At 33.4% G+C, this 13471-nt stretch overlaps 3 non-coding genes across 3 annotated transcripts; all 3 read right to left on the bottom strand.

The window, feature by feature from the left end:
- Positions 1-2369: 2369 nt before the first annotated feature.
- TRNAV-AAC (transfer RNA valine (anticodon AAC)) lies at positions 2370-2442 on the bottom strand. Its single transcript has one exon. It is a non-coding gene; the product is annotated as a tRNA-Val (tRNA).
- A 4713-nt stretch (positions 2443-7155) lies between these two features.
- Positions 7156-7228, bottom strand: TRNAV-AAC (transfer RNA valine (anticodon AAC)). Its single transcript has one exon. It is a non-coding gene; the product is annotated as a tRNA-Val (tRNA).
- Positions 7229-11938: 4710 nt separating this feature from the next.
- Positions 11939-12011, bottom strand: TRNAV-AAC (transfer RNA valine (anticodon AAC)). Its single transcript has one exon. It is a non-coding gene; the product is annotated as a tRNA-Val (tRNA).
- Between the last annotated feature and the right edge of the window lie 1460 nt (positions 12012-13471).

Here is a 13471-nt window from a genome sequence, read left to right as displayed (position 1 = left end):
GCCGTTGTTGAGTTTTCGCTATCAGTGAAAATCATAATGCTAAGTGAAAAATTTTTAATTTTTTAACGAATATAAAAATTAATGCTTTCTACATAGTTTCAAATTTGAAATCGCATTACTAACCTCAACAGTCACATCAAACTTGCGTTCCCTTTTTTAGTTCTTACTAACACTGGTAGATGGCGCCATGTTCTTATGTTTTTCCTGATGAGAACAGTGTAGACTGTAGAAGATTTTTGTAGAAGATTAAAGGGCTTCTCTAAAATCCCTTTTTTTACGAATCTTTCAGAAACGGAGAAGAAAGTGGTAGAGATGGACGAAGATTTTCGGAAAGCTCATTTCCGGAGGAGGGAGAAATTAAAAAAAAAAATACAGAATTAAGGAAAATTCTGTACGCCAAAGGGGCGTTTTTAACGATTTCTGTATTACCTTAATATATTAAATATCATATTCTTCTCACTAAAACCATAAAATTCAGTTCAACAACAATAACGCAAAATAATTTTAAAATGAGCATATCTTTAGAATTTCCACTACACAGTCTCGTGCGCAGGAAATTTCCCCCCCCCATACAGTGCTGCCATTGCTCGCTTTGAAATCGTTGAGTTTGTTAATCAAAAATTCGTTAAAGTGTTACAAAATATGAAATCGATAAAAAACAGATTCCAAATTTGGGCTTTCAGATGCCATATTCAGGTGGAAACGTACGATATTCAAAATTTAATGGCTCTAACTACCGTTGCCTTAGCACAATGCAATCATATATACATTCATGCAGATTCTTCATCATGTAATTTCTTTAAATATAATTAAGGACTCTAATATTTGGTGGCAATAATTTGAAAAGTGAACCGACATTTTCAATGAACCAACGAAAATCCCAAAACAAAATTAAGAGTCCTTCTGGGGAACAAATTGCCCCTTTGGACTAAAACGACATAACCGATAACAAAGCAAGTATCAGTTCTTACTAAAACCATTACAGGGAGCCGTGCAGTTAGTTCTACAACAATACAGTTGAAGCCTGGTAAAATTTTATAGAATTCATCTTGAACCAGAACATTGCTGTTTACGTGAAATCTCGAAAAACTTTCCCCATTCCCATAAATGAAGCCTTTTCACTCTGCGTAAACCACAAGCAACGTCGGGTACTTCAGATTGTATGTAACATTAATTATTACGAACATTATTATCATGTGTATCTGTATATTACAGGAATTTTCAGTTATTAATATTTTATTCAATGCGGTATTTGCCCATGGATGTGAAAAATTAAACAAATTAATTTATTTTCAGTGTTTAAGAACTTGGTCCCTAAAGTAAGTTTTTAAAAACTTCACAAAAATTTATTTGATAAGAGATAATTTTTTTAAAAAAAAAAAAGTTGTGGTAGTTTAATAGAATTTTTTTCCGAAATTCATTTGCGAGTTTTGGCACAAAAATTGCTTAAATGCTTCTTAAAATCCTCTAACTTATCGATTTTAAAATATTACCTCGATTAATTTCTACACGCTTATCTGGTATTTTTATATGCAATTGGGCCAGTCTTTATTATTTACGATATTAACACGTCAAGTGTGAAGTCAGTCACCGATGGCTGACAGTTCGGATAGCTTCGGTGACTGATGACTGACAGCACACTTGTCGTTTAGTCTTCTTCAGTTACTGTTGACTGGCGATATGCAAGCAGCTTAAAAAATTATATACTTCTCAGATCTATCTTATAACAAATTCTAGCTAGAATATCGATGAAACCGGATATCGACGGTTAACGGAAAGGACAATAAAACTAATTTCATTAGTTCAAACTCGCATTAAAAGAGGTAAATCTGAAATTTTATATAAACGTAAGTGCATTTTCAAATTTCGAAGTCATTTCTTTATATAAGTTTATTAACTTCATATCTACGGTGAGTTTAAATGATAACGGCTTGTGCGCGAAAATCTGAGGAACACTCTAAAAATTATTAAAAAAAATTAGAGTTGCACCCACCACATTCCGAACATGGGACTTTCCGTGTGTTAAGCGGATGTGATAACCACTACATCATGAGTGCACGTGTTAGATGTATCCCCAGTCAGTTAAAAATATAAACACTTGCTTTCTAAAAATTCAATTAATGCTCTATTATACACATTCAGTTCAAAATATAAATACTTGCTTTTCAAAAGAAAAATTAGCACTGTCATTTAAAAACTTAGGGTTGTACCCACCAGGTTTCGAACCTGGGACCTTCCGCGTGTTAGGCGGATGTGATAACCACTGCACCACGTGCACACATACAAGATGATCTTATTAACTTTCATTTGATAGTATAAATACTTGCTTTTCAAAAATAAATTTAGTAGTTTAAATAAAAAGTTGACGTTGTACACACCAGGTTTCGAACCTGGGACCTTCCGCGTGTTAGGCGGATGTGATAACCACTACACCATGGGTACACGTGCGAGATGTTCTTATTAACAATCATTTCATAGTACAAATACGTGCTTTTCAAAAGTAAATTTAGTACTGTCAATTAAAAAGTTTATTGTGTTCTTTTTATTAATTTTAAAGTGTATTGATGGATTTTATCAATTAAAACTTTGGAATAATTTGAATAGCGCTTCCGAAAATTATTTTAGAAGATAAGCAATTTTTTAACCCCTTCGAGCCGGGTAGCGAAAACGCGCGCTTATCGCGGAGGCCGGCAGTGTCTTCCCCGAGCGTCTCTCCAAGGCCGAGGGCTTTTTTACTACTAAGCCTAAATCCATGAAATTTCCGAAGTATCAACGCATTGTTTAATAATGCTCTATAGAGTATTTAAACGGCTTATGCTTTATAGAAATTTATATATATATACTTTAATTACCTTATTTCTTGTTTAAATGCATATTTTACACATTTTATTTTAATTACTCACCATTTTATGACTTTTAACATTATATATCTGAAAACTAAATATATTACTTAAAATTCTCATTTCGTATGAAAAATTTTAAAACAGGGATCTACACACAGTCCTACGTTACATTCCTTGAACTCGTAATAACTCATTTGCCGTTTTGGAGGATTTTTCCGGGAATGTGAACAAACGAAGCACCGTCGTCTCATTTTCTTATCAGTCTCTTCTGAACAAAGTTTTGGAAAATGTCTTTCAGTTAGTTTTTCAGAATCAATATCAGAATATCAGAATTTCAGAATCAATATCTGAAATATTTTGCATCATTTCTGCTATTTCATGCTCTGTTAAACATTTTCGACGCTTCGACATTGAAACGGTAAAAACAGAAAGAATTCACGTCTAACAAGATCTAATTATTTTCTAAAAACTGAACTGTAAACCGAAATACTCGACGCTTTAGCGCATATAAAACTTCTACTTACAATAAACAACTACCACGTGCGAATAAAGTGCAATTTAAAGAGACGTCATAAATCACGCCATTCGGAAACATTTAGTTCCCCGTTTGTTTATATAATAAAAAACACGTGTACGTGAGTCATGCTTCTCTCATTTCGAGTAGAATGTCTAATGTACATGTATCTGAAACCATATGGACATACAGTGCCATCTTGTGGCATAAATTATAGTTTGAAAAACGTTCCAAGGTACTGGCACAAATACGTGACATTCGGTAGAAAACGCAACTTTTCTCTGGCACGCCTGCGTGTCGGCCGGTAGATAAGTGCGTTCGTTGCTGGCACGTATACGTGACAGTCGGCGCGAAGGGGTTAAGTCTATTTTCGTGTAAAATAAAGAAAAAATGTTTTAAGGGCTAATTTTAACATATATAAGAGCTCAAGTAATAATCTAAAATGATACCAAAAATTACGATGCTAGAAGCGAAACTTTTGTTTTTCTCATTTTTGTTTTAAAATTAGGCTTAGCGATGCAAAACCTCCGTCCTGTACGGTGACTACCTTCGATTCTCTTTCGTCCCGCACGAGCATCTTAAACAAAGGTGCACCGTCGCGAAAAGGTTAAGCATTAGTTAGGGTTAGCATTAGTATCAGTTATCAGTAAAGGCATTCGAGACAAATCATTAGGGGACTGAAAACAAGGATTGGACGTTTTACACGACACAGGTACGTTTGCTGGTGATTTTCATTTAAAGTATTATTTGATTCATTGAAGAATCGGGATTTACTAGCATACATATATTTTACGCTAATTTATCGAACTTTTGGTTGAAAACTCAGGGATATAAAAGCTTTGCGTTGCCACTTTGCAAAGTGCAAGATATTTCTGTTACAAAATTAATCAAAATACTCGGCAATTTAAAAGAAGTGTGTTACCACTCGCCAAAACGTTAAACGAATTTAATAAACATTCAGGGATTTAAGAGAAATATGTGTTGCCTCTATCCGAATTAAAATATTATCTTCCAAGCATCAGTAAGTTGTCGTTCAACAAAGTGGGGATATTTCATTTTTTTCATTCAAATTTATTCTGTTATAATTTAACAAATTAAGAAATTTAAAAGCAGTAAGCAAAAGTTCATTTAAATTGTTATTAATTTCTATATAAAAAATTACACTAACAGATTTCATTAAAATCATCTTTCTCTATATATACAAAGAAGAGTGTCCGTTTGTTTGTTTGTGTGCGCGTAATTTATAGAAAGATTACGATTTATCACGATCTTGAAGAAATTTTGCGAAGTTCACATTCATAACCAAAGGAAGTTATTAAGATTTATAAGATTTCGAAGAAATTTCTAAGAAATTAAAAGATTTCGGAAAATCACCCTACGGAGTCACTACTCATAGAATTTGACATTCATTGTAGGTTCAGGTCGCCGTTGTTGAGTTTTCGCTATCAGTGAAAATCATAATGCTAAGTGAAAAATTTATAATTTTTTAACGAATATAAAAATTAATGCTTTCTACATAGTTTCAAATTTGAAATCGCATCACTAATCTCAACAGTCACATCAAACTTGCGTTCCCTTTTTTAGTTCTTACTAACACTGGTAGATGGCGCCATGTTCTTATGTTTTTCCTGATGAGAACAGTGTAGACTGTAGAAGATTTTTGTAGAAGATTAAAGGGCTTCTCTAAAATCCCTTTTTTTACGAATCTTTCAGAAACGGAGAAGAAAGTGGTAGAGAAGGACGAAGATTTTCGGAAAGCTCATTTCCGGAGGAGGGAGAAATTAAAAAAAAAAAAAATACAGAATTAAGGAAAATTCTGTACGCCAAAGGGGCGTTTTTAACGATTTCTGTATTACCTTAATATATTAAATATCATATTCTTCTCACTAAAACCATAAAATTCAGTTCAACAACAATAACGCAAAATAATTTTAAAATGAGCATATCTTTAGAATTTCCACTACACAGTCTCGTGCGCAGGAAATTCACCCCCCCCCATACAGTGCTGCCATTGCTCGCTCTGAAATCGTTGAGTTTGTTAATCAAAAATTTGTTAAAGTGTTACAAAATATGAAATCGATAAAAAACAGATTCCAAATTTGGGCTTTCAGATGCCATATTCAGGTGGAAACGTACGTTATTCAAAATTTAATGGCTCTAACTACCGTTGCCTTAGCACAATGCAATCATATATACATTCATGCAGATTCTTCATCATGTAATTTCTTTAAATATAATTAAGGGCTCTAATATTTGGTGGCAATAATTTGAAAAGTGAACCGACATTTTCAATGAACCAACGAAAATCCCAAAACAAAATTAAGAGTCCTTCTGGGGAACAAATTGCCCCTTTGGACTAAAACGACATAACCGATAACAAAGCAAGTATCAGTTCTTACTAAAACCATTACAGGGAGCCGTGCAGTTAGTTCTACAACAATACAGTTGAAGCCTGGTAAAATTTTATAGAATTCATCTTGAAACAGAACATTGCTGTTTACGTGAAATCTCGAAAAACTTTCCCCATTCCCATAAATGAAGCCTTTTCACTCTGCGTAAACCACAAGCAACGTCGGGTACTTCAGATTGTATGTAACATTAATTATTACGAACATTATTATCATGTGTATCTGTATATTACAGGAATTTTCAGTTATTAATATTTTATTCAATGCGGTATTTTCCCATGGATGTGAAAAATTAAACAAATTAATTTATTTTCAGTGTTTAAGAACTTGGTCCCTAAAGTAAGTTTTTAAAAACTTCACAAAAATTTATTTGATAAGAGATAATTTTTTTTTAAAAAAAAAAAGTTGTGGTAGTTTAATAGAATTTTTTTCCGAAATTCATTTGCGAGTTTTGGCACAAAAATTGCTTAAATGCTTCTTAAAATCCTCTAACTTATCGATTTTAAAATATTACCTCGATTAATTTCTACACGCTTATCTGGTATTTTTATATGCAATTGGGCCACTCTTTATTATTTACGATATTAACACGTCAAGTGTGAAGTCAGTCACCGATGGCTGACAGTTCGGATAGCTTCGGTGACTGATGACTGACAGCACACTTGTCGTTTAGTCTTCTTCAGTTACTGTTGACTGGCGATATGCAAGCAGCTTAAAAAATTATATACTTCTCAGATCTATCTTATAACAAATTCTAGCTAGAATATCGATGAAACCGGATATCGACGGTTAACGGAAAGGACAATAAAACTAATTTCATTAGTTCAAACTCGCATTAAAAGAGGTAAATCTGAAATTTTATATAAACGTAAGTGCATTTTCAAATTTCGAAGTCATTTCTTTATATAAGTTTATTAACTTCATATCTACGGTGAGTTTAAATGATAACGGCTTGTGCGCGAAAATCTGAGGAACACTCTAAAAATTATTAAAAAAAATTAGAGTTGCACCCACCACATTCCGAACATGGGACTTTCCGTGTGTTAAGCGGATGTGATAACCACTACATCATGAGTGCACGTGTTAGATGTATCCCCAGTCAGTTAAAAATATAAACACTTGCTTTCTAAAAATTCAATTAATGCTCTATTATACACATTCAGTTCAAAATATAAATACTTGCTTTTCAAAAGAAAAATTAGCACTGTCATTTAAAAACTTAGGGTTGTACCCACCAGGTTTCGAACCTGGGACCTTCCGCGTGTTAGGCGGATGTGATAACCACTGCACCACGTGCACACATACAAGATGATCTTATTAACTTTCATTTGATAGTATAAATACTTGCTTTTCAAAAATAAATTTAGTAGTTTAAATAAAAAGTTGACGTTGTACACACCAGGTTTCGAACCTGGGACCTTCCGCGTGTTAGGCGGATGTGATAACCACTACACCATGGGTACACGTGCGAGATGTTCTTATTAACAATCATTTCATAGTACAAATACGTGCTTTTCAAAAGTAAATTTAGTACTGTCAATTAAAAAGTTTATTGTGTTCTTTTTATTAATTTTAAAGTGTATTGATGGATTTTATCAATTAAAACTTTGGAATAATTTGAATAGCGCTTCCGAAAATTATTTTAGAAGATAAGCAATTTTTTAACCCCTTCGAGCCGGGTAGCGAAAACGCGCGCTTATCGCGGAGGCCGGCAGTGTCTTCCCCGAGCGTCTCTCCAAGGCCGAGGGCTTTTTTACTACTAAGGCTAAATCCATGAAATTTCCGAAGTATCAACGCATTGTTTAATAATGCTCTATAGAGTATTTAAACGGCTTATGCTTTATAGAAATTTATATATATATACTTTAATTACCTTATTTCTTGTTTAAATGCATATTTTACACATTTTATTTTAATTACTCACCATTTTATGACTTTTAACATTATATATCTGAAAACTAAATATATTACTTAAAATTCTCATTTCGTATGAAAAATTTTAAAACAGGGATCTACACACAGTCCTACGTTACATTCCTTGAACTCGTAATAACTCATTTGCCGTTTTGGAGGATTTTTCCGGGAATGTGAACAAACGAAGCACCGTCGTCTCATTTTCTTATCAGTCTCTTCTGAACAAAGTTTTGGAAAATGTCTTTCAGTTAGTTTTTCAGAATCAATATCAGAATATCAGAATTTCAGAATCAATATCTGAAATATTTTGCATCATTTCTGCTATTTCATGCTCTGTTAAACATTTTCGACGCTTCGACATTGAAACGGTAAAAACAGAAAGAATTCACGTCTAACAAGATCTAATTATTTTCTAAAAACTGAACTGTAAACCGAAATACTCGACGCTTTAGCGCATATAAAACTTCTACTTACAATAAACAACTACCACGTGCGAATAAAGTGCAATTTAAAGAGACGTCATAAATCACGCCATTCGGAAACATTTAGTTCCCCGTTTGTTTATATAATAAAAAACACGTGTACGTGAGTCATGCTTCTCTCATTTCGAGTAGAATGTCTAATGTACATGTATCTGAAACCATATGGACATACAGTGCCATCTTGTGGCATAAATTATAGTTTGAAAAACGTTCCAAGGTACTGGCACAAATACGTGACATTCGGTAGAAAACGCAACTTTTCTCTGGCACGCCTGCGTGTCGGCCGGTAGATAAGTGCGTTCGTTGCTGGCACGTATACGTGACAGTCGGCGCGAAGGGGTTAAGTCTATTTTCGTGTAAAATAAAGAAAAATGTTTTAAGGGCTAATTTTAACATATATAAGAGCTCAAGTAATAATCTAAAATGATACCAAAAATTACGATGCTAGAAGCGAAACTTTTGTTTTTCTCATTTTTGTTTTAAAATTAGGCTTAGCGATGCAAAACCTCCGTCCTGTACGGTGACTACCTTCGATTCTCTTTCGTCCCGCACGAGCATCTTAAACAAAGGTGCACCGTCGCGAAAAGGTTAAGCATTAGTTAGGGTTAGCATTAGTATCAGTTATCAGTAAAGGCATTCGAGACAAATCATTAGGGGACTGAAAACAAGGATTGGACGTTTTACACGACACAGGTACGTTTGCTGGTGATTTTCATTTAAAGTATTATTTGATTCATTGAAGAATCGGGATTTACTAGCATACATATATTTTACGCTAATTTATCGAACTTTTGGTTGAAAACTCAGGGATATAAAAGCTTTGCGTTGCCACTTTGCAAAGTGCAAGATATTTCTGTTACAAAATTAATCAAAATACTCGGCAATTTAAAAGAAGTGTGTTACCACTCGCCAAAACGTTAAACGAATTTAATAAACATTCAGGGATTTAAGAGAAATATGTGTTGCCTCTATCCGAATTAAAATATTATCTTCCAAGCATCAGTAAGTTGTCGTTCAACGAAGTGGGGATATTTCATTTTTTTCATTCAAATTTATTCTGTTATAATTTAACAAATTAAGAAATTTAAAAGCAGTAAGCAAAAGTTCATTTAAATTGTTATTAATTTCTATATAAAAAATTACACTAACAGATTTCATTAAAATCATCTTTCTCTATATATACAAAGAAGAGTGTCCGTTTGTTTGTTTGTGTGCGCGTAATTTATAGAAAGATTACGATTTATCACGATCTTGAAGAAATTTTGCGAAGTTCACATTCATAACCAAAGGAAGTTATTAAGATTTATAAGATTTCGAAGAAATTTCTAAGAAATTAAAAGATTTCGGAAAATCACCCTACGGAGTCACTACTCAAAGAATTTGACATTCATTGTAGGTTCAGGTCGCCGTTGTTGAGTTTTCGCTATCAGTGAAAATCATAATGCTAAGTGAAAAATTTATAATTTTTTAACGAATATAAAAATTAATGCTTTCTACATAGTTTCAAATTTGAAATCGCATCACTAATCTCAACAGTCACATCAAACTTGCGTTCCCTTTTTTAGTTCTTACTAACACTGGTAGATGGCGCCATGTTCTTATGTTTTTCCTGATGAGAACAGTGTAGACTGTAGAAGATTTTTGTAGAAGATTAAAGGGCTTCTCTAAAATCCCTTTTTTTACGAATCTTTCAGAAACGGAGAAGAAAGTGGTAGAGAAGGACGAAGATTTTCGGAAAGCTCATTTCCGGAGGAGGGAGAAATTAAAAAAAAAAAATACAGAATTAAGGAAAATTCTGTACGCCAAAGGGGCGTTTTTAACGATTTCTGTATTACCTTAATATATTAAATATCATATTCTTCTCACTAAGACCATAAAATTCAGTTCAACAACAATAACGCAAAATAATTTTAAAATGAGCATATCTTTAGAATTTCCACTACACAGTCTCGTGCGCAGGAAATTCCCCCCCCCATACAGTGCTGCCATTGCTCGCTCTGAAATCGTTGAGTTTGTTAATCAAAAATTTGTTAAAGTGTTACAAAATATGAAATCGATAAAAAACAGATTCCAAATTTGGGCTTTCAGATGCCATATTCAGGTGGAAACGTACGTTATTCAAAATTTAATGGCTCTAACTACCGTTGCCTTAGCACAATGCAATCATATATACATTCATGCAGATTCTTCATCATGTAATTTCTTTAAATATAATTAAGGGCTCTAATATTTGGTGGCAATAATTTGAAAAGTGAACCGACATTTTCAATGAACCAACGAAAATCCCAAAACAAAATTAAGAGTCCTTCTGGGGAACAAATTGCCCCTTTGGACTAAAACGACATAACCGATAACAAAGCAAGTATCAGTTCTTACTAAAACCATTACAGGGAGCCGTGCAGTTAGTTCTACAACAATACAGTTGAAGCCTGGTAAAATTTTATAGAATTCATCTTGAACCAGAACATTGCTGTTTACGTGAAATCTCGAAAAACTTTCCCCATTCCCATAAATGAAGCCTTTTCACTCTGCGTAAACCACAAGCAACGTCGGGTACTTCAGATTGTATGTAACATTAATTATTACGAACATTATTATCATGTGTATCTGTATATTACAGGAATTTTCAGTTATTAATATTTTATTCAATGCGGTATTTTCCCATGGATGTGAAAAATTAAACAAATTAATTTATTTTCAGTGTTTAAGAACTTGGTCCCTAAAGTAAGTTTTTAAAAACTTTACAAAAATTTATTTGATAAGAGATAATTTAAAAAAAAAAAAAAAAAAACTTGTGGTAGTTTAATAGAATTTTTTTCCGAAATTCATTTGCGAGTTTTGGCACAAAAATTGCTTAAATGCTTCTTAAAATCTTCTAACTTATCGATTTTAAAATATTACGTCGATTAATTTCTACACGCTTATCTGGTATTTTTATATGCAATTGGGCCAGTCTTTATTATTTACGATATTAACAGGTCAAGTGTGAAGTCAGTCACCGATGGCTGACAGATCGGATAGCTTCGGTGACTGATGACTGACAGCACACTTGTCGTTTAGGCTTCTTCAGTTACTGTTGACTGGCGATATGCAAGCAGCTTAAAAAATTATATACTTCTCAGATCTATCTTATAACAAATTCTAGCTAGAATATCGATGAAACCGGATATCGACGGTTAACGGAAAGGACAATAAAACTAATTTCATTAGTTCAAACTCGCATTAAAAGAGGTAAATCTGAAATTTTATATAAACGTAAGTGCATTTTCAAATTTCGAAGTCATTTCTTTATATAAGTTTATTAACTTCATATCTACGGTGAGTTTAAATGATAACGGCTTTTGCGCGAAAATCTGAGGAACACTCTAAAAATTATTAAAAAAAATTAGATTTGCACCCACCACATTCCGAACATGGGACTTTCCGTGTGTTAAGCGGATGTGATAACCACTACATCATGAGTGCACGTGTTAGATGTATCCCCAGTCAGTTAAAAATATAAACACTTGCTTTCTAAAAATTCAATTAATGCTCTATTATACACATTCAGTTCAAAATATAAATACTTGCTTTTCAAAAGAAAAATTAGCACTGTCATTTAAAAACTTAGGGTTGTACCCACCAGGTTTTGAACCTGGGACCTTCCGCGTGTTAGGCGGATGTGATAACCACTGCACCACGTGCACACATACAAGATGATCTTATTAACTTTCATTTGATAGTATAAATACTTGCTTTTCAAAAATAAATATAGTAGTTTAAATAAAAAGTTGACGTTGTACACACCAGGTTTCGAACCTGGGACCTTCCGCGTGTTAGGCGGATGTGATAACCACTACACCATGGGTACACGTGCGAGATGTTCTTATTAACAATCATTTCATAGTACAAATACGTGCTTTTCAAAAGTAAATTTAGTACTGTCAATTAAAAAGTTTATTGTGTTCTTTTTATTAATTTTAAAGTGTATTGATGGATTTTATCAATTAAAACTTTGGAATAATTTGAATAGCGCTTCCGAAAATTATTTTAGAAGATAAGCAATTTTTTAACCCCTTCGAGCCGGGTAGCGAAAACGCGCGCTTATCGCGGAGGCCGGCAGTGTCTTCCCCGAGCGTCTCTCCAAGGCCGAGGGCTTTTTTACTACTAAGCCTAAATCCATGAAATTTCCGAAGTATCAACGCATTGTTTAATAATGCTCTATAGAGTATTTAAACGGCTTATGCTTTATAGAAATTTATATATATATACTTTAATTACCTTATTTCTTGTTTAAATGCATATTTTACACATTTTATTTTAATTACTCACCATTTTATGACTTTTAACATTATATATCTGAAAACTAAATATATTACTTAAAATTCTCATTTCGTATGAAAAATTTTAAAACAGGAATCTACACACAGTCCTACGTTACATTCCTTGAACTCGTAATAACTCATTTGCCGTTTTGGAGGATTTTTCCGGGAATGTGAACAAACGAAGCACCGTCGTCTCATTTTCTTATCAGTCTCTTCTGAACAAAGTTTTGGAAAATGTCTTTCAGTTAGTTTTTCAGAATCAATATCAGAATATCAGAATTTCAGAATCAATATCTGAAATATTTTGCATCATTTCTGCTATTTCATGCTCTGTTAAACATTTTCGACGCTTCGACATTGAAACGATAAAAACAGAAAGAATTCACGTCTAACAAGATCTAATTATTTTCTAAAAACTGAACTGTAAACCGAAATACTCGACGCTTTAGCGCATATAAAACTTCTACTTACAATAAACAACTACCACGTGCGAATAAAGTGCAATTTAAAGAGACGTCATAAATCACGCCATTCGGAAACATTTAGTTCCCCGTTTGTTTATATAATAAAAAACACGTGTACGTGAGTCATGCTTCTCTCATTTCGAGTAGAATGTCTAATGTACATGTATCTGAAACCATATGGACATACAGTGCCATCTTGTGGCATAAATTATAGTTTGAAAAACGTTCCAAGGTACTGGCACAAATACGTGACATTCGGTAGAAAACGCAACTTTTCTCTGGCACGCCTGCGTGTCGGCCGGTAGATAAGTGCGTTCGTTGCTGGCACGTATACGTGACAGTCGGCGCGAAGGGGTTAAGTCTATTTTCGTGTAAAATAAAGAAAAAATGTTTTAAGGGCTAATTTTAACATATATAAGAGCTCAAGTAATAATCTAAAATGATACCAAAAATTACGATGCTAGAAGCGAAACTTTTGTTTTTCTCATTTTTGTTTTAAAATTAGGCTTAGCGATGCAAAACCTCCGTCCTGTACGATGACT

The sequence above is a fragment of the Stegodyphus dumicola genome, chromosome 7 (assembly GCF_044657685.1).
Source record: "Stegodyphus dumicola isolate Sdum_Otavi_A_Nest chromosome 7, ASM4465768v1".
In the NCBI taxonomy this organism is placed as follows: Eukaryota; Metazoa; Arthropoda; class Arachnida; order Araneae; family Eresidae; genus Stegodyphus; species Stegodyphus dumicola.
Note: the sequence above shows the minus strand (reverse complement) of the source record. Positions and strands in the feature narration are given on the sequence as shown.